The sequence below is a fragment of the Neovison vison genome, chromosome 12, assembly GCF_020171115.1.
Source record: "Neovison vison isolate M4711 chromosome 12, ASM_NN_V1, whole genome shotgun sequence".
Lineage (NCBI taxonomy): Eukaryota > Metazoa > Chordata > Mammalia > Carnivora > Mustelidae > Neogale > Neogale vison.
Genome location: NC_058102.1, coordinates 27180272 through 27202265, shown reverse-complemented (window position 1 = coordinate 27202265; position 21994 = coordinate 27180272). Strand labels below are relative to the sequence as shown.

General features: G+C 38.9%; 1 long non-coding RNA gene across 1 annotated transcript in view; it reads right to left on the bottom strand.

The window, feature by feature from the left end:
• Positions 1–21994, bottom strand: part of LOC122891691 — a 148114-nt gene that overhangs the window by 29107 nt on the left and 97013 nt on the right. Inside the window, exons 2-4 of the long non-coding RNA XR_006381310.1 lie at positions 19606–19755; positions 18008–18183; positions 1083–1147 (exon numbers count right to left, since the gene is read on the bottom strand). This is a non-coding gene — a long non-coding RNA (uncharacterized LOC122891691). The remainder of the gene's footprint in view (positions 1–1082; positions 1148–18007; positions 18184–19605; positions 19756–21994) is intronic.

The following is a 21994-nucleotide window of genomic DNA, read 5'->3' as shown; positions in this document are numbered from 1 at the left end:
CCATCTCAACAATTAGGCCTGCTTTTATTCAGCTAGTTTTTAGTTATTAAAGTTAATACTAAATTTGTATTATCCAGGATCGTAGACATGTCTTTTTTATTTATGCAGCAGAATTGTACTAACTTTTAACAGAAGAGGTTAAGTAGTGTTTAAAGTAGCAACATTCCTGCGCTTTCAACACCATCGGGCCATTAGCCCAGAATATTTCTTTTTTTCTAAGTGATATCAAGTACCTGGAAATAAAAACAGCTCACCAGTGGAAAAAGTAAAATAATTTCCTAGAAAATATTGTCTTAGTTGGAGATTAAATTGAGAGTTAGGGCTAAACTGGAGGTTGAACTTTTTTCTTTCTTTCCTTTTTTTTTTTTTTTTTGACAGAGAGAGAGAACACAAGTAGGCAGGGAGGCAGGCAGAGGGTTGGGCGGGGGGGAACAGACTCCCTGCTGAACAGAGTGCCCAATGCAGGGCTCGATCCCAGGACCCGGAGATCATGACCTGAGCCAAAGGCAGAGACTTAACCCACTGAGCCACCCAGGTACCCCGAGGTTGAACTTCTTAATTCATATTAAATTCACAGACTAAAACTTTATTGTTATTAAAGATATCAGTTCATTTATGGTTTATTCTGTACTCTGATCCTGTGGAAAGCAAATTCATCATTTTTTCCTAAAATGTCATATAAAACTTGAGTGATCATAACATTTCTTATTTTGTACTTGTAAAATAAGAAATGCCTTAAAGACACATGAACTTCTTAAGTAAATGGAAAGCAGTCCACGTCAATGCATCCTCCATCATGGTATTACCAAGAATTCACCACTTCTAGGAGGTTCTATGGTCAGGGAACTAACAAAGGCCAACCTCATCATTTCAAAGTTGTCCTCTATCCTTGCTGCAAAATATGCTAAATCCAACAAAGGAATGGATGCCATCCCTGTCAACATGTCTCCAGATGAAGAGAAGTTTCTCAGCTCTGAGTGATCTAAGGTTCATCTCTGTGCATTGACACAATATACATTCAAAGGTGTGTTTGGGAGGAAGGGGGAAGAAGGTGGGGATCGTGGCACAGAACAGTAACTCACCAGTGATGAAGTTGTAGAATCCCACACAAATAACATCCTCAGGTTTATATCCTGTTGCAGTCTGGCTAGGAGGAAATATTTAAAATAAAACAGATGAGTATTCAACATCAACATGAACAATGCAGTAAGTTCAAGAAGGAAGAGTGAGAATAGAAACTATCTCATGTACACAGCTTGGAAACTGAGGACTGAAGACTGGAACTATCTAACCTTCCTCTTCCCCCGAACACACACCACACCTCTTACTTAGATTTTTTTTTTTTTTTTTTGAGAGGTGGGGCAGAGGGAGAGAGAAAATCATAAGGAGACTCCACCTCCACACCCCGTGTTAGAGCCTGACACAGAGCTTGATCTCACAACACTGAGATCATGAACTGAGCTGAAATCAAGAGTTGGCTGCCTCACCAGCTGAGCCACCCAGGCGCCCCACACACCCCTTACTTTCCACAATACATTAACAGACTTTTAATTCTATTACTCCATCATCTTCATTATCACGCCTTTACTAATTCAGGAGATTCTTGTCCAGGAAGATAACTTGACTATTCTTTATAGGAACTTCCCCCAAAGACCCTTCACTTCTTCAGTAAGAAGCACCAACAGATAGTTAACACCCTAAAGATCTTCAAATCCCTCAACTCAGAATCTTTGTCATGCTGTTTATAATCCTAAACTGTCACATTATTATCCTTACCCAACCAAGCCACCTCACTGGAAGACAACCTTAAATCAAACTTTCAATTTGCAATAAAATCTAACCTTGCCTTTTCCCCTAGGAGACATTACCCAAACTCTGTCTGGGTGGTCATGTCTTACCACAGTAAACAGCTTTGTCATGTCAACAGATTGTGTCGGTGCTATTTGGAGAGCCAGCACTTGACAAGAGCTTAGTATGGGTAGCAATAAACTAAAAGAGTTGGAGATTAATATATGGCCTTTCTGCCAATCCCAGCATTTGCCACAGTATATTCTGAGAGATGTTAGGAGATACTACTTTTGTTTAAAAGAAAAATGTTTCTGTGGCCAAACAATTTGAGAACTGCTGAGTTAAGGATAAAATCCATTATTTCTTTACTGCAGGACTTCTCAGGGCCTTTAGTGTACCACTCAGTATCAAAAACATCCAAGAGGGAGTTATTAATATATAGCCAAAACATATTTAAATGATTTCTCCTAAAGCAGCTCATTAAATTCTCACTGGATACCATAGGGGTGATGGATAATTTTATCTAATCTTTCACCCTGCCTTTATCCACAGACCATTACAAGACAATATGGCCAGAAAGTAAAATAAATGACTGCAGCTGTCTTAGGTCAGCATCAGCTTCAGGATGATTTCAGGGCTGTCTTGAGTTGTGTAATGAAGATGATGAAGGAAATGGATCATCCTGAGTCCCACCAGCCTGAGGTCTCTATGTCCTGAGCCACGCTTTGGTGATTCCGGCCCTCCCCGTGAAACGGAACGCTAGCTGTCCAACATCCTCCTGGGAGCTCCTCAAGGCTTGCCCACACTTACGAGTGCCAGACATCAACTGGCTAAATCTTCCAAGTTGGCGATCCTTGCTTAAAGGAAATCTCCCTTGGCACAGACTCCTTAAAGGGAGGAGGCACCTGGCATAATCTGCCTCGCTAACAGCTAAAATCCTTGGACTGGTATCTTTATTTTGCTGTGCCTTTTACTGAGATCTCCACTGAAAGGACATTCTTTAAGTCAGCACTTTCAGCTCTGACTTCCCTAGTTTGGGTTGAGGAGAGGAAACTGATGGACCCTTCCTGTGCATTTTCTATGTGCCCGTCATGACATATGGCCCTTTACAGTCTTCATCCCATGTAAGTGACACAAGCACAAAAAATGACAAGTGCCTATTTATATCACATTTATATCACAAAACTGTCATAACTGTTTTGCTTATTTTCAGTCACAGTGCTCACAGCAACCCCGGGCAGTAGACAGTTATTACCCCCACTTTCTAGGTGAGGAAACTGAGGGGTTAAAGGTGAGGCAGTTTGGGGCACCTGGGTGGCTCAGTGGGTTAAGCCTCTGCTTTTGGCTCAGGTCATGATCTCAGGGTCCTAGGATCAAGCCCCACATCGGGCTCTCTGCTCAGCGGGGAGCCTGCTTCCCCCTCTCTCTCTGCCTGCCTCTCTGCCATTTGTGATCTCTCTGTGTCAAATAAATAAATAAAATCTTAAAAAAAAAAAAAAAAGGTGAAGCAGTTTGTCTAAGATCACACAGGGGATCAGTGGCAGGGCTGGAGGTGAACACAGTCCATATATCTGACCACACTACCATTATCCTACATCTTCCATACCTGCCCTACTAGTGAGAAAACCAAAGCTCAAAGAAGTTAAGTGTCTCACTCAAAAGCACACAGGAAGGGGCAGAACTGAGACCAGAATCCCTGTCTGCCTATAAGTCCTTGTTTTCTCTCTAAACCAACAGTTCTTAAAGCACGGTGCCCAGACCAGCACATCAGTGTCAGTTGAGGATCTGTAGAAATGCACATTCTTGGGCTCCACCCCAGACCCACCGAATCTGAAACTCTGCTGTGGGGCCCAACAATCTCTGTTGTAGGAAGACCTCCAGCTGATGGCAATGTAGACTGAGGTTTGGGAAGCCCTGCTTTATGCCCTGCTACCTTCTATAGAGCACTGAAGCTTGAGGGAAGGACTATGCTGCCCAGGGGTTAGAGGCTGTGAGAAGTGAAGAGAACCAGCAGGTACCACTAACTGCCTTGCTAGGAGAGAACTTGGATTGGAGCCAGCATATTTCATTGGCTTGTCAATAGCCAGGCCACTGGTTACTCTTTTTCGCCTTAACTATTCATGGGGCAGAAAAAAAATAGTCTGTGGTCCAGTCTGTGGTTAAGAGGAAGACAGGTCCTCTCCTTGGCCATCCTTGAGCCTGCCATTGACTTCTCAGATACAGAGACTCTCAATGCATTTCAGTTCAATGTTTTGCCACTTTTGCCTGCCTGCTCTGTCCGTTCCTACTTGTAACCCTTCTTGTCCTTAAGCTCCTTCCTCTTTGGGAGGAAATACTTCAGTGGCAACACGGTCAGCTGATGTGCTGCCCTCCTCGTTGGCACCTGTGCAATGAAAAAAATTCTTGTAATTCTTGAGGCCCTCCCTTCTAATGATGAAAAGGAAGGATGGGAGCCCCCCACTGCCCAGCTGGGCCCAGGGCGGGCACTAGGGGAGGTGGAAATATAATGAGGAAAAAAAAAAAAAAGAAAGAAAGAAAGAAAAAGAAGTAAAGAAAAAGTCTTACAATTCTGAAATCAAACTTTTTTTTTTCCTTTTTTGCTCCAAGGGTCCATTCAGTAGCTACACATTCATGTTTTCCTCACCCACTGCGTCTTTGAAATATTTAGGATCCCAGCTTTCCTCTGAATCAAGCTGTTGTCAAGAGGTTCCGTGTATGTACAGGAGACAGAGCAATAAATTGATGTTTACAGAGAACAAAAGGAAGTTAAGGAATCTTTGATGGCTCAGGGTGGGAGCCTGAAAGGCCTTTGATGTAAGACAAGGAATTTGTGGCCAATAGCTGTACCACAGGGGAAAGGGAGAGAGCCACAGATATGAGAGGAGAAGCTAAGCTGGGTCAGAGGTGCTGGTTTGCCGTCGGGGATCAAATGCATACTACTTTTAAAAAGCATTGTCCATCCTTAACACAAGTTAATGTGAGCTCACTGAGTTTCTTTAGGACACACATCCCAGGGCAAGATGGACATGGAGTGCTCTATTTTGGTTTCCAGGCTGAGGGCAGGGGATCTGCTGTGGGACAACATGTATACTGACTACAGTTGCAAGGAGGAGAGTGTGCAAGAGCAAACCATCTCTGTTCTTGCCTCTGGATGGTTTCCAGGGATCTATCAGTCTGTTGGTTTGTTTTATGCTTGATCTGGAATCTTGGTTTTTATTGCCCCACGCCGAAACCAGTTAGTACCAGAAAGGGCACCATAGTAAGAATCAGCAAGCCTGACCTGATTCATTAAAAAAAAAAAAAAAAAAAAGTAAGTGCAGTGTTGAGTATAGACATTAGACTCGGGGAGAACATTAGATCTCGGTGGGTTGTCCCAAGGGTTAAATGAGAATATGCATGTAACTGTGGCTGACTGTCAGCTAGGATTGTTCAATTCACACTCCCTGGGAGTTCAGTGGGGATCTGGCCCTGTGCTGGCAGACTCCACGAGGTCCAGAGGGGCTCTCTGTGGGGACAGGCTTGGTTTCCACCATCACCAGCCCTGCCTCCCAACCTGGCCCAGTGCATCTGGATAAACTCTATAAGCCCCTAAACCCCCATATTTCCTCATCTAAAGAAATACATGTTTTCCGGGGGATCGTGGGGAATAAGTGAAGGAGATCCCCTGAAAGTTTCAAACGATTATGCCAGGCTAACAAAAGATAGCACCAAAATATGTTATATGAGTAGAATACCTACTTTTTAACTTCTGATATTCATACTGGTTGAATTTTTCTGCTATGGTATAATAGAAGGAATCTCTAAATCAGGAATTAGGCCCAAATTTAAGTCCTGGTTCTGCAATTCTATCCCTTATTAGCTGTGCAACTTTGAGTTAGTCACTTAACTTCCCTGTTTCCTTATCTAAGAACTAGGCTAACGTTATCTACCCCACAAGTTGTTGAGAACAGGCCGAATGGCTTCTCCCTCTCCATCTGGAATGGCTGTACCCTTATCACCTAGAAACCACAATCTGGTTTCCTCTCACCACCCTAAGATTGCTGCCCACAAGTATCCAGTTTGGTATGGGCGTGTTATAAGAATAGGAATTATAATGAAATTCATCATTTACTGGACACTTAATGCATGCTAAAGACTTCAAATAGTCCTCACAACTCTGCAAAGTAGAAATTACCCTTCTCAGCTTGGAGGCAGGCCCACAGAGGTCATTCTGTGGAAGTCACAGAGCTAGTAACCTGAGATTTTGACCCACACCTGAGTCAATTATCACTGCTCTCTTCGTTTGCATACTCCTTGAACGAAGAGTGCAATCTACCCGGACTGCAGATCTCAAATCCTGACTCCTAAATCTTCATATTAAACCGCATGGAAAATTTCTACCACACTATTTAAATTATAATCTGCTTTCCCACCCTCCGGCCTCCAAAATAACTGCCATTATAAAAAAAAAAAAAAACTGATGTAATGTAATCTCAACCTTAAAAGTTATAAAAAGTCTCCATCATAAATGACAGATAATGTTTCTAGAATGAAATCTATTTTGGTTAGTTCTAAGGTTTTTGAAAATATTTGACGTATAATATGCAACACACAGACACACAGAGTCCTTAAAGCTTTTTTTCCCCCCCCGCAAAAGCCACAGAGAAAAATTTTCCCAGGACCCGAGCTCAGGATATTCCTGATACCAGATGCCTCCACAAGTTGGGCGGCTGTCAGTGGGACAGAGAAGCTGCCAAGAAGCCAGGCCATTTCCACTCCACATTTGGTATGAGGCCAGAGTGCTGTCTCTCAGCTTTTAGAAAGACCTCCCAGGGTGAGGTGGACCCAGCAATGACCATATGTGACCATCATGGCCTGCAGGGTGGAGAGAAAAGGTAAAAGCCTTTTAAATGGCCAAGATCTTATCTGAAAAAGCTGGAAAACTCTTTTTCCAATGCAAAAACAGAACCAGTCCAAACTAATCTTTACTTGAGGAGGCAGGGAGTCCAAGTTCAATTTTCCTGGTCATGGTAATCAGTTTCTAAGGAGGATCCTGTCCTTACGCTGTGAGCCTTATACAGCAGGCTCCATCCTACAGGGTTGGTCACGGTATGTTTATCTTGCATTATTCCCAAGTGAATCCCAAGGAATGTTATGATCAGCTTGGTAAAATCCCATGCCACGGAGGCCCATGCATGGGCGTGCCATGTGACACAGTGTTGATCTAGTACATTGAAAAAGGAAAGTTGAGGGCGCCTGGGTGGCTCAGTGGGTTAAGCCGCTGCCTTCGGCTCGGGTCATGATCTCAGGGTCCTGGGATTGAGTCCCGCATCGGGCTCCCTGCCGAGCAGAGAGCCTGCTTCCCTCTCTCTCTTTCTCTCTGCCTGCCTCTCCGTCTACTTGTGATCTCTCTCTGTCAAATAAATAAATAAAATCTTTAAAAAAAAAAAAAAGAAAAAGAAAAAGGAAAGTTGAAACAATATGAAAGGAGCGGCTTTTTAATGTCTTGTGCTTTAGTAGATTTTACATCTACAGGCTTTTGTAGAAGGATATCGTTGGCCTCTAGTACGGCATCGGGGTCGAGGCAGTGGAAAGGGAAGTGCCTAAAGTCATTGTGAGTCCCTAGTTCATTCACTCAGCAACTATTTAGGATGGGCCCACCACATATCAGGTAAGGTGCTACGTGCTACGGATATAAATGCCCAGGAAGGAGGCATCCCTCATACGCTCTTGAAACTTGGTATCTAGTGGGGAGTCAGTCAACAATCAAGGAACTGCATACATCTATGAAAAACTGAAGCTGTGACAAATGCTAAGAAGGAGCGGTCATGGTCTTTTAAGAACTTAAGAAAACCTGACTTAGAGAGATCAGTGAAGGCTTCCCTGAGAAAGCAATGCTCCCACTGAGATCTAAAGGATGAGTAGGCATTAGCTAGACAAAACAAGAGGGTGAGAGGTAAAGTCTTGACCAAGGGAATAGCAGATGCAAAGACTTTGTGTTGAGAGGGGGCCATCGTGGTGGGAAGACAGAAGAGATCTGACCTAAGTGTCACCAGAAAAGCCCACAGGTCCCTAAACACCTCTGCCCTCTGATGTCTAAATCCTACCATTATTAAGGCATGCTTCGGGTTAAGACTGTTTTCCTCTTCAAGGGCTCTTTCATGCTCAGAAGAATAAACTATTAAGGCAAATGAATGATTTTATCTGTTCAGTTTTCTTCCTAACTGCACAGGTCATGGTCACAAGTCCTTGAGACTTGTTCAGGGGTTTGGATTGCTGGTGTTAAAATACACACACACGCACACACTCACATATTTTATGATACTCTGCTGGATGGTGCTAGCAATCAGGCATTTAGTGAGGGGAGTTTCTATAAAATGAAAGGAAAAACAAAGATTGTTAGAAACCCGGTTTCTGAGTCCAGAGGGGCAGCCAGTCAAGATTTTTAGCCTTGAACTTGAAGCATCTTTCGAAGATGGACTGAGGATGGCAGTGCCCAACTGATTAATTCTCCTGGGTTGGAGTCTGAATGCCTCTGCTGATGGTATCAGGTGCTCCAGGGAACTTTCTGAACAGTGCACATGGCAGATAGCTTGAAAGTTGCCCAGACATAATCTGTTGTCATTTCTTTTTTAAGTTTCTATCAAGTCATCCAGCTTCAGCTTATAGGACTTCAGAAAAAGGGCAATCTTTTTTTTTTTTTCTTTATTTTAGTTAGTTTTTTTTTTTAAGATTTTTTTTTTTAAGATTTTACTTATTTATTTGACATACAGAGAGAGATCATAAGTAGGCAGAGAGGCAGGCAGGGGCGGGGTGGCAGGGGGTGGGGGGTGGGAAGCAGGCTCCCCGCTGAGCAGAGAGCCCGAAGCAGGGCTCAATCCCAGGACCCCGTGACCATGACCTGAACCAAAGACAGAGGCTTAACCCACTGAGTCACTCAGGTGCCCCTTTATTTCAGTTTTTATTTTAATTCCAGGAAAAGGCAGTCTTGATCCCAAATCAGGAGAGAGGAAAAAAACTAGAAACTTTAATTGGGAGAGTTGTAACCAGATAGTAGAGCAAACTAAAAGAATTCAGGAATTAGTAAGGATTGGCAAAATATGCAAGACAGAGCCCACAAGGGTGCACTATAGTTTTCCACCGAAACAAAAAACCAAATTCTTTTCTATACTCAGTCCCATTTCTCCGTTTCAAAGATAATCAAAGAAAGACTAATTTGTTTGTGAAGTAAGTGTGGTCTCATTACTCTTGGCCTGATTATTTATATAAGTGCAACAAGAGCTTGCATAGGCCCAGATTTGAGTTTGCTGTGCTGGAACTTTTCATTAAAAAATTGCAGATGGGACTTTTAAAAACCTCTCGAGGGGCACCTGGGTGGCTCAGTTGGTTAAGCGATTGCCTTCAGCTCAAGCCATGATCCTGGAGATTGAGTCCCACGTTAGGCTCCGCTCAGCGGGGAATCTGTTTTTCCCTCTGACCATTCCCCGCCTCGTGCTCCTCTCTCATTCTCTCTCAAATAAATAAATAAAATCTTTAAAAAAATAAAAAATAAAAGCCTCTTAAGGTTAGGAAGCCAAGCCAAGAACTCACTATCATATTTTGCCTACAATATCTACTGATTTGGGTGGATTCCTCTCTATTCAGTATCCCCCAAATATTCTAGGAATCCTGGGTCTGCCAAAAAGTGACCTTCCTTATTCACCTGTAAGGTGGGGAATGCTGTAAACCAGATACAGGTCAGCTTTTCTAAGGGGAGGAGGAGCTTATAAGCACTGGCTCCTTAAAAAATCAACCTTAGTTCCTTAAAGCTGTCGGGTCTTATCTGATTTTAAGTACATCATTCTCAAATATGACATTCTAAGTCAAAGCCTTGTTAATATAACCATGTTTCTAATTGTGTCTTACTACAAGAACAGATTCTTATTGAACTTATGCAAATTACATTGTTATGAAAATAAGAATGCTAAGAGTTTCCACATTCTGGAAGGATCAAGCAGAGAAAAAAGGTAAATGTTTCAATGCTGTTTAGAAAAGTGTAATATTGCAAATTTCTAAGAATTTCACACAATCTGGAATATCTGTATTAGTCATATATATCCATACACATATACCTAAGATGTATCATCATTTCTTATTTAACAATGCTTCCCACATAATTTAACATACCAAATAATTCTAATTAGCTTAGATCTCTCTTTTACAAAGTGAGACAGAATCCAGAAGTGCTCTGGGAAATCTCAAAGTTAGTTTGGAGTAAAAAAGACTCCAGGATTTGATTTTGGAAAATTGTCAAAAATGTCAAAAAGTTTGAAACTTGACTACACAGGCTCACAAGTCACTATGAAACAATACTTAGTTATCCATTTAACCAAAGTGATAATTAAAAGACTTCAAGGGCAAATACAGAAAATCACATAGTTGTGTGCGTGTGTATATATATATACACACACAAGTACTCTCATTATTAAAAGGTATATATATACATATACAAGTAGTCTCATTATTAAAAGGTATATATATATACATTCACATATATATGAGAATATACATATATACTTGTATATATATACATTCATATATATATGAGAATATACATATTATATGTATACACAATATGATATGTATTATATATATTATCATTATATATAAAGGAAACCCAAGAATACTTGGGAATTCTTGGGTTTTCTTAAGTAATCAATGACTGATTAAGACAATATGAAGCACAGGAAATTATTTTAGGACACAAAATCCTGATTGCCCAGGCAAAATGTAAGGAAAAATTTTTTACACTGTTTTAAGAGCAGACCAATAATCTAAGAAAACTTTGTTTTAACAGAGAGAGAAAACCAAGTTCTAATTTTGTGTCAGTATAATAGTTAGTAATAAAAAGGCTAATTTTTTTAAAAGCCCATATAAATAAATCCATTCAGTCTTGGCAAGCTTTGATCACCCACAAAAAAAAAAATTCTTTTCCAAGATTCCTTTTCCATAAATCTTCAAAAAACTTTTTTTATTCATTCAGTTTTTGTCCTACTCTGTCTTATTTCTAAGTCTGGAACAATTAGTCATTCTATTTCAGAACAAAATTTCTCTTTTTCCTTTAACAAAAACACATGCTTCATACTTTCACTTATCAAAAACACATCTTAATTTCCTTGCACAGCCTTGCTTTTTTATTTACTTTTATTATTTCTTGTAGATTCATTTACACAACATAGATTTAGAATCTTTAACCATTAGTAACCCTAGTTTTCAGTGAAAACCAGGAATCAGGCAGTTGTGAACTGTCACATACTATCATTCTGTAGCAAATTTATGAACACATTATTTCATAATTCTCTAGAGGTGTTATCTTTCTCATACTTTAATTTTTCATGTTTATTAACAGACTGAAATATATTTAGTTTCTCTATCCTGTAAAAAAACAAGATTCCAAAAGTAGATAAACTTATGTTTGGCAATTAACATTTCAATGTTTTATCTTTCTTGGAAATAATCTAGCTATTCAATGAATATCCATCATTTAACTGAGCTAAGATTTCAAGTTATCAGAAAGATTTTTGCAACTTTTTTTTAAATTCCAGCATAGGGGAATTCCAGCCACCTGGGTGGCACAGGTGGTTGAGTGTCAGACTCTTGATTTGGGCTCAGGTCATGATCTCAGGGTTGTTAGATCAAGCCCCTCTTTAGGCTCTGAACTCAGCCGGGAGTCTGCTTGAGATTATCTCTCTCCCTCCCCCTCTGCCCCTCCCCCATCATCCCCTCATGCTGATGCTTTCTCTTTCTCAAATAAATTTAAAAATCTTCTTTAAAAAGTCCAGTAGCATTAATATAACAGTGTTATATTAGTTATATTATATATATAACATTATATAAAATAACATTATAATGTTATAATATATAACATTATATAAAATATAACAGTGTTATATTAGTTTCAGGTGTACAATATAGTGATTCAACATTTCCATACAGTAACCTATGCTCATCACAAGTCCCTCCTTAATCCCATCATCTGTTTCACCCTTCCCCCCCACCCATCTCCCCTCTGGTGACCATCAGTTGGATCTCTCTAGTTAAGAGTCTGTTTCTTGGTTTGTCTCTCTCAGTCCCTTTTTCCCTTCACTCATTTGTTTTGTTTCTTAAATTCCACAGATGAGTGAAATCATTGGTATTTGTTTCTCTCTGACTTATTTTACTTAGCATTATACTCTCTAGTTGCATCCATGTCACTGCAAATGGAAGATTTCATTCCTTTTATAGCTGAATAATGTTCCATGGTATATGCATACGACATCCTTTTTATCCATTCATTTATTATTGGACACTTGGGCTACTTCCATAATGTGATTATTATAAATAATGCTGCTATCTATAATCATAGGGATGCATGTATCCCTTTGAATTCGTGTTTTTGTATTTTTGTATTTTTTGGGTAAATACTCACATGTGCAATTTCTGGATCATAAGATAGTTCTATTTTTAATTTTTTGAGGAACCCATACTGACTTCCAGAGTGGCTATACTGCTTTGCATTCCCACCACCACTCCAAGAGGGTTCCTTTTTTTCCCCACGTTATCACTTGTTTCTTGTGTTTTTGATTTTAGCCACTCTGACGGGTGTGAGGTGATACCTCATTTTGGTTTTGATCTGCATTTCCCTGATGATGAGTGACGTTGAGCATATTTTCATGTGTCTGTTAGCCATATGGATGTCTTGCTTAGAGAAATGTCCGTTTATGTCTTCTGCTCTTTTTTTAATTGGATTATTTGTTTGTGGGTGTTGAGTTGTATCAGTTCTTTATATGTTTTAGATACTAACTCTTTATGAGATATGTCATTTGCAAATATCTTCTTCCATTAAATAGGTTGCCTTTAGTTTTCTTTTTTTATTGTTTCCTTTGCTGTGCAGAAGCTTTATTTTGATGTAGTCCAATAATTTATTTTTGCTTTTATTTCCCATGCCTTAGGAGATATATCTAGAAAAATATTGCTGGGGCCAATGTTAGAGAAATTACTGCCTGTACTCCCTGCTAGGATTGTTATGGGTTCAGGCCTTATATTTAGGTCGCTAACCCATTTTCAGCTTGTTTTTGTGTATGGTGTAAGGAAATAGTCCAGTTTCATTTTTTGCATGTAGCTGTCCAGTTTTCCCAACACCATTTGTTGAAGAGAGTGTCTTTTTCCCATTGAATATTCTTTCCTTCTTTACCAAAGATTAATTGACCATATAATTGGGTTTTTTTCTCAGTTTGTTCTATTCTGTTCTATTCCTATTCTGTTCTATTGACCTATGATCTATCTGTCTATCTCTGTGCCAGGACCATAACATTTTGATTACTACAGTTTTGTAATATAACTTTAAGTCTGGGATTGTAATACCTCCAGTTTTGTTCTTTCCAAGATTGCTTTTGTTATTTGGGGTCTTTTGTGGTTCCATACAAATCTAATTTCTTATTCTAGTTCTGTGAAAAATGCCACCAGTATTTTGATACAGTTTGCATTAAATCTGTAGATAGCTTTGAGTAGTACAGACATTTTGACATTTGTTCTCCCAATCCATGAGTATGGCATGATTTTCCCTTCTTTGTGTCATCTTCAATTTCTTTCAACAGTGTTTTACAGTTTTCATCATACAAGTCTTTCTCCTCTTTGGTTCAGTTTATTCTCTGGTATCTGATTATTTTTGGTGCAATTATAAATGGGATTGTTTTCTTAATTTCTCTTTCTGCTGCTTCATTTTTAGTGTATAGAAATGCAACAGATTTCTGCACATTGATTTTGTATCCTACAACTTTATTTAATTCATTTATCAGTCTAGTAATTTTTGGTGGAGTCTTCCAGGTTTTCTTTCTTTCTTTTTTTTTTTTTTTTTAGATTTTATTTATTTACTTGACAGAGAGAGAGATCACAAGTAGGCAGAGAGGCAGGCAAGGCGGGGGGAGCAGGCTCCCCACTGAGCAGAAAGCCAAATGCGGGACTCGTTCCCAGGACCCTGAGATCACGAACCGAGCCGAAGGCAGAGGCTTAACCCACTGAGCCACCCAGGTACCCCCAGGTGTTCTATATATAGTATCATGTCAACTGCAAATAGTGAAATTTTCACTTCTTCCTTACATTTTATTTCTTTATCTTGTCTCATTGCTGTTGTTAGGACTTCCAGTATTCTGTTGAATAAAAGTGGTGAGAGTGGACATCCTTGTCTTGTTCCTGACATTTGGGGAGAAAGTTCTCAGTTTTTCTCCATTGAGTATGATGTTCTCTGTGGGTTTTTCATATATGGCCTTTATTATATTGAGGTATGATCATTCTAAGCCTACTTTATTGAGGGCTTTTATCATGGACGGATCTGTACTTTGTCAAATGCTTTTTCACCATCTTTTGATATGATAATATGGTTTTTATCCTTTCTTCTGTTAATGTGATATATCATGTTGATTGATTTGCAAATATGGAACCACCTTTGCAGCCCAGGAGTAAATCCCACTTGAGTGTGGTGAATGATTTTTTAAATGTATTGTTGGATTTGGTTTGCTAGTATTTTGTTGAGGATTTTTGCATCTCTGTCCATCAGAAATATTGGCCTGTAGTTGTCTTTATTTTGTGGTATCATTATCTGGTTTTGGAATCAGGGTGATACTGGCCTTAAAGAATGAATTTGGAAGGTTTCTTTTTTCTACTTTTTGGAATAGTTTGAGAAAAACAGGTATCAATTCCTCTTCAAATGTTTGGCAGAATTCACCTGTGAAGCCATCTGGTTCTAGACTTTTGTTTGTCTGGAGTGTTTTAATTACTGAGTCAAACTCTTTGCTGGTCATCGATCTGCTCAGATTTTCTATTTTTTCTTGCTTCAGTTTTGTAGGTTATATGTTTCTAGGAATTTATCCATCTCTTCTAGGTTGTCTAATTTGTTGGTATATAGTTTTTTTATAATATGCTCTTTCAACCGTTTGTACTTCTGCAGTTATTTCTCCTTTTCCCTTTGTGATTTTGTGTCGGTCTTTTCTCTCTCTCTCCCTCTTTTTGATGATCCTGGCTAGAGGTTTATCAACTCTGTTGATCTTTTCAAAGAACAAGCTCCTGTTTTCATTGATCTATTCTATGGTGTTTTAAGTTTCTGTATCATTTATTTCTGCTCTCATCTTTATTATTTCCTTCCTTCTGCTGGTTTGGGGTTTTGTTTGTTGTTCTTTATCTTGCTCCTTTAGGTGTAAGATTATGCTGTTTGAGATTTTCCTTGCTTCTTGAGGTAGGCCTGTATTGCTATAAACTTCCCTCTTACAACAGCTTTTGCTGCATTTCAAACATCCTAGACCATTGTGTTTCCAGTTTCATTTTTCCATGTACTTTTTAATTTCTTTTTTGATTTTCGAAGGACCCATTCATTCTTTAGTATTCTTTATTTAACCTCCATATATGTATGGTCTTTCCAGATTTTTTCTTGTGGCTGATTTCTAATTTCATAGCATTGTGGTCAGAAATGCAATGGTATGACTTTGATCTTTTTGAATTTGTTAAGGGTTGTTTTATGGCCTAACATGTGATCTGTACTGGAGAATGTTTCTGTATGCACTTGAAAAGAATGTGTAGGGGTGCCTGGGTGGCTCAGTCAGTTAAGCATACTGACTCTATTTTGGCTCAGGTCGTGATCTTAGGGTACTGAGACTGTGCACTGAGTGGGGCTCCATGCTCACTGGGGAGTCTGCTTGAGGATTCTCTCCCTCTTCCTCTGCCCTTTCTCTGTCTCTCTCTCTCTCCCCCAAATAAATAAAATCTTTTTTAAAAAAAGAAAGAAAGAAAAGAATGTGTAGTCTGTTATTTTTGGATGCAATGTTCTGAATATATCTGTTAAATCTATCTGTTTCAGTGAGTCAATCAAAAATACTGTTCTCTTATTGATTTTCTGATTGATTTGCCCATCAATGTAAGTGGGGTGTTAAAGTCTCCTTCTATTATTGTATTACTATCAATTAGTTTCTTTATGTTTGTTATTAACTATTTTATGATTTGGGTACTCCCATGTTGGGTGCATAAATACTTAAAATTGCTATGTCTTCTTGTTGGATTATCCCCTTTGTTATTATATAGCGTCCTTCTTTGTCTCTTTTTACAGTCTTTGTTTTAAAGTCTATTTTGTCCATTATAAGTATTGATACTCTAGTTTTCTTTTGCCATCCATTTGCATGATAAATGTATCTCCATCCTCTCAGTTTCAATCTGCAGGTGACTTTAGGTCTGAAATGAGTATCTTACAGGCAGTATACAGATGGGTCTTGTTTCTTTATCCACTCTTGTCACCCTTTATCTTTTTATTGGAGTGTTTAGTCCATTTATGTTCAAATTAATTATTGACAGATATGAATTTGTTACCATTTTATTACTTGTTTTGTGGTTGTTTTTGTAGCTTCGCTCTGATCCTTTCTTCTCGTGCCCTCTTTCTTGGTTTGCTCGTTTCTATAGTTTTATATTTGGATTCCTTTCTATTTATTCTTTGCATATCTATTAGTGGTTTTTGATTTGTTGTTACCATTAGGTTTGTATATAACATCTTCTAATTATTGTTGAAAAGTTCATTTATAAACATGTATCCCATTTACCTTTATTCAATTCACTTGTTCTTATAATTATGCTTGAATTGCTCATGAAAATTTCATGAGACATAAAACAAAAGCTAGCCATCACCTTAAGCTATTTTTCTTGTGGGCATATCAGGTACATTTCCTAAAAATCATGGAAGCAAAGAACCTAAAAGTTAAATATTTGGTTTTTCCCACCTTTACTTTTTTAATTGCCATGTCTGACATGCATCAAGCAATTTATTTTTATTGTAAATTTTATTCTTCAGTTGAATTCATACTTTTATAATTTTAAGCATATAATGAGATAATCAAAGCTTGTTTTACCAGTAAATCTAGGTAGGAAAACAATGTGTATCCACATTATAATTAATCCTGAGAATTCTGAGGACATACCTATATTATTTTACCAACAGTTTTTATAGTTGCTTTATTTACCAAAGAATATCCCAGATCACACAAATTAAACACACACACATCAGTTAGTTTCCTTATTTCTGAGAGTTATGTAAGTGCCCACTTATCTCTAAACCAATTAGGGAAGAACTCATTTGAGGGATTTTATAAATTAATTTGATAATACCACCTGGAGATAGAAAATTATCACCTGTGTACAACATACAGACATATATACACACATACATAAACATATAGACAAATACAGATTTTTTTTTAGCTTTCATTCTAAAATTTTGGTCATAAGTTAATAAAACATAGTAATATAAACTCACTGGTTTATCTTCACTTTATATTTTTATCTGCATTGTGTTTCTAGCAAATAGGACAAATTAAAGTTACCTGCATGCCAATATTTGTGGAGAAGACTTTTAAAATTTTCTTTTATCCTGATATGTGATCTGATGGAGTCTATGTATTAAATTGTAGGCTAGTAACTGAGGAGACACCCAGCAGCTGTCTGGACATCTCCAGTGCACAACTGGAGTGGACAAAACATCTAGCTCTGGTTCCAAACAGTTTTTTTTTTTTTTTTCAGCCTTAGGTGGTTGCTTTTGGAGGTCCTTGAGTTTCCTGAGAGCCCCTAAGGGAGGGTAGGGGGCCTAAAAGTCAAGTGGCTGTAGGGAACTGAGAAGATAAAGTGAAAGGGAAAAATCTGGTAGGGTTGAACAGAGGAATAGAGGAGGTAGGGGTTGAAGGGGAACATAGAAAAGGATTCAAGAGAACTTGAGGGAATATTGAAGGTGCTAAAAGGAGGAAGGAGGAAAGACACAATGGAAAGGGACAGGCCTTAGAGGAGCCAGTTTGGGGAAATCTCAAGTTTTCCAAAGAGATCAATGGAGTTCTCAATTATCCTCAGCAAAATCACGCCAACAAGAAAAGAAGCAGACAAGATCCCAGACCCTATAATTAGTAGAGGTACAAGAAGGGGGCTTCAGTCAACTGAGGAGTTCCCACGGGAGAAGCAGAATCCAACAAAGAGAACAGAGAGACCTCACAGAGAGCCAAGAAGTAAAACTTCCATGCCAGAGAGTGAGGGAATAATTTTCTCAGGAAAGAGAACTAGAGAGAAGAGACTTCCAGCTTAATAGGTACCTTTTAAAGAAGCTAGGGACTCTAATTCATCTTCTTACAAACAGAGAAATGTAGAACTCTAAGTCAGCTTCCAGAGTATACTCAGAATCTTAAGAATCAAAATCTGTCCTTACCAGCTTCAACAATGTCTGTCTGAAGCACTGGTTCCAGAGTCATACTCTCCCACAGATCCCCAATCTATTAGGCAGGAGGGAAGACAAAGGCTTCAAAGGTGCATTCTTAGGGTCCCAGGTGAGAAGTCCAGGGGCCCAATGATGAATCTTATCCCATCTGAGTTATGGCTCTGTAACTGTTAAAGAAAAAAATATTCAGTGAGACTTGTTAAAAAAGGTAAGATGGACTTTATTCACGACCATCACGACAGGAACAGGGAATACTGTAATGGGATTTCCAGTGGGGTAGAGAGACTGGGCTCAACTCCAAACAGAGCAGGGCAAGTAGGAATTTAAAGCGAAGGAGTAGAGTGGTGGGGGGTGGGACAGGGGTGTAGTGGATGAAAAATTATTAAGGAGAAATGTCGAGCATAAGAGGGGTACTGGCTAAACCTACCTAATGGGATTCTTGTTGACAACAGGCTAGGATGATCAGACATCACCCAGGGGATGACAGATCTGATCAGATCTTGAAGGTGATCCAACAGCAAGGGTGAGTGGCTCTAGTTAAACAGACTTATCAAGGATCTTGCTAAAACTAGATTTTACAAGGACATGCAGAGATGGGCCTAGGGGAAGGTCCAGGAGCCTAATTAAAGTTTGCACAAGCCAAGTATCTTTGTTAGTGGGTTTATTTTAAAGAGGAAAAAAATAATAAAAATGGGAGATGGCATCCCTGAGATAAAACTTCATATTTATCTAAATTTAACTCAAGGTAGGGACACCTGGGTGGCTCAGTTGGTTGGACGACTGCCTTCGGCTCAGGGCGTGATCCTGGAGTCCCTGGATCGAGTCCCGCATCAGGCTCCCAGCTCCATGGGGAGTCTGCTTCGCTCTCTGACCTTCTCCTCGCTCGTGCTCTCTCTCACTGTCTCTCTCTCTCAAATAAATAAATAAAATCTTTAAAAAAAAATAAAAAAAAATAAATTTAACTCAAGGCTATATCCATTAGAATTCATTAAAAGCCTGGCTCCCTGAAAACCATGTAACCTTTTGCCTTCAGAGAGCTTAATAAGGCTGCAGGGCAGTCTCAGAATTTGAGAGAAGTCCATGAAAGGAAACAATCCAACAGAAAGAGGGAAGCATCACATTGTAAGGATGTCAATAACTCATCATAATTTACCTAACTCTAGTCCCCTACCCTAAGTCACTTTTAGCAACTCAAGTATCCTTAAACTTGCATAACTGAAGGAATATAGATTTCAGCATTCTTTTCCTAGGCTCTTATACAGATGTGTCAAACCCATGGCATATGATCAGGCAGGTAAATTATACTGACTTTTCAGTCACTGAAGCCCCAGTTCAAATCCTGACTCTTCAACTTAGCTATTTGACCACAGGCAGGTTTTCTAATGGCACTAACCACTATTTTCTCAACTGTAAGCCTGAAGTCATTGTTTTACCTAACCCACAAAGCCGTTTTGAAGGTGGGATAAAACAACGCATCACAGTGCCTAGCAAATTGCCTGTCACAGAGTTTGCACTTAGAAAATGGTTTAAGAGCTTAAGTAAGTGGGAGAAAATTAGAGAGGAGGACAAACAGAGCAAAGGATACTTACCTTCCTGCCAATTGTGAGCTCCAGCCCACGAGACTGGCCTTGTTACAGATGGAATCATTTCTTGCCAGAAAGTTCCCTGGGCTTGTTGAACTTGGCCTCAGGTCCCCAATGTTTTCAGGCTTGGCATGGTTTTCTCTAGCAAGATATTCTCTTTTGGGGGAGAAAAAAAAAAGCGATACAGTAATAAAGGGAAACTATATAGTAAGAATGCCAAAGAATGTTTGAGAATATGAATCATGGGGGAGAGAATTCTTGAATTTATCTTTTCCCAATGTTATTTTTATTAAGGAGAAAGATTTCCTCCTTTTTCTTTCTTGTTTTATTATTTAAATTCAACTAGGCAACAGATAGTACATCATTAGTTTCATATGTAGAATTCAATAATTCATCAGTTGCATATAACACCCAGTGCTCATCATATTGCATGCCCTCCTTAATGCCTATGGCCCAATTACCCCATTCCTCCACCCTTTTCCCCTCCAGCAACCCTGTCTGTTTCCTATAGTTAAAAGTCTCTTATGGTTTGTCTCCCTCTTTGATTACTTCTAGTCATTTTTTCCCTCTCTTCCCCTATGATTCTCTGCGCTATTATATTTCTCATAAGATAATTGTCTTTCACTCAGGACCCTCTAGTTCTAGATGGAACACCCTCTAGTTCCATCTATGTCATTGTAAATTGTAAATATTTATGCTTTCTGATGGCTGAGTAATATTCCATTGTATATGTATACCACATTTTCTTTATCCATTCATCTGTTGATGGATATCTCAGCTCTTTCCATAGTTTGGCTATTGCGGACATTGCTGCTATAAACATTGGAGTGCATGTATTCCTTCAGATCATTACATTTGTATTTTGGGATAAATACCTGGTAGTGCAATTCCTGAGTCATAGGATAGTCTATTTTTAACTTATTATGGAACCTCCATACTGTTTTCCAGAGTGGCTATACATCTTACATTCCCACCAACAGTGTAAGAGGGTTACCTTTCTCCACATCCTCGCCAACACTTGTTTCCTGACTTGTTAATTTTAGCCATTTTGACTGCTGTGAGATGGTATCTCATTATGGTTTTGATTTGTCTTTCCCTGATGCAGTGTGATGTCAAGCATTTATTTTTTCATATGTCTGATGGCCAGTTGTATATCTTCTTAGGAGAAATGTCTGTTCACGTCTTCTGTCCATTTCTTGACTGGATTATTTGTCTCCAAGCGTTTTGAGTTTGACAAGTTCTTCATAGATCTTGGATACTAGCCCTATATCTGATATGTCATTTGCAAATATCTTCTCCCACGCTGTAGGTTACATTTCGGTTTTGTTATTTCCTTTGCTATGCAAAAGCTTTTTATCTTGATGCAGTCCCAATAGCTCATTTTTGCTTTTGTTTCCCCTGCCTTTGGAGATGTGTCTAGCAAAAAGCTGCTGAAGCCAGTTCAAAGAGGTTGCTGCCTATGTCCTCATCTAGGATTTTGATGGATTCCTGTCTCACATTTAGGTCTTTATCCATTTTGAGTTTATCTTTATGTATGGTGTAAGGAAATGGTCCAGTTTCATTCTTCTGCATGTGGCTGTCCAATTTTCCCAACACCATTTGTTGAAGAAACCGTCCTTTTTCCATTGGATATTCTTTCCTGCTTTGTCAAAAACTAGTTGACCAGAACTGAGGGTCCATTTTTGGGTTCTGTATTCTGTTCCATTGACCTATGTGTGTTTTTGTGCCAGTAACATACTGCCTTGATGATTATAGGCTTCGTAATAAAGCTCGAAGTCCCTAATTGTGGTGCCACCAGCTTGGGTTTTCTTTTTCAACATTCCTTTGGCTATTTGGGATCTTTTCTGGTTCCATAAAAATTTTAGAATTACTTGTTCCAGCTCTGTGAAAAAAGTTGATGGTGTTTTGATAGGGATTACATTGAATGTATAGATTGTTCTAGGTAGCAGAGATGTTTTAATAATATTTATTCTTCCAATCCATGAGCACAGAATGTTTTTCCATTTTTTATGTCTTCCTCAATTTCTTTCATAAGAGTTCTATAGTTTTTAGAGTACAGATCCTTTATCTTTTTGGTTAGGTTTATTCCTGGGTACTTATGGTTTTTGGTGCAATTGTAAATGGGATTGATTCCTTAATTTCTCTTTCTTCTGCCTCATTGTTAGCATATAGAAATGCAACTGATTTCTGTGCACTGACTTTATATCCTGCTATGTTGATGAATTCCTGTATGAATTCTAGCAATTTGGGAGTGGAGTCTTTTCAGTTTTCCTCATAAAATATGTCATCTGCAAAGAGTGAGACTTTGACTTCTTCTTTCTTGAGCCCCTGCATCTGCATTTCCTTTAACACTTTCTTATGAAACTCTTGCTTTTGTTTCATTTTTTACTATGTA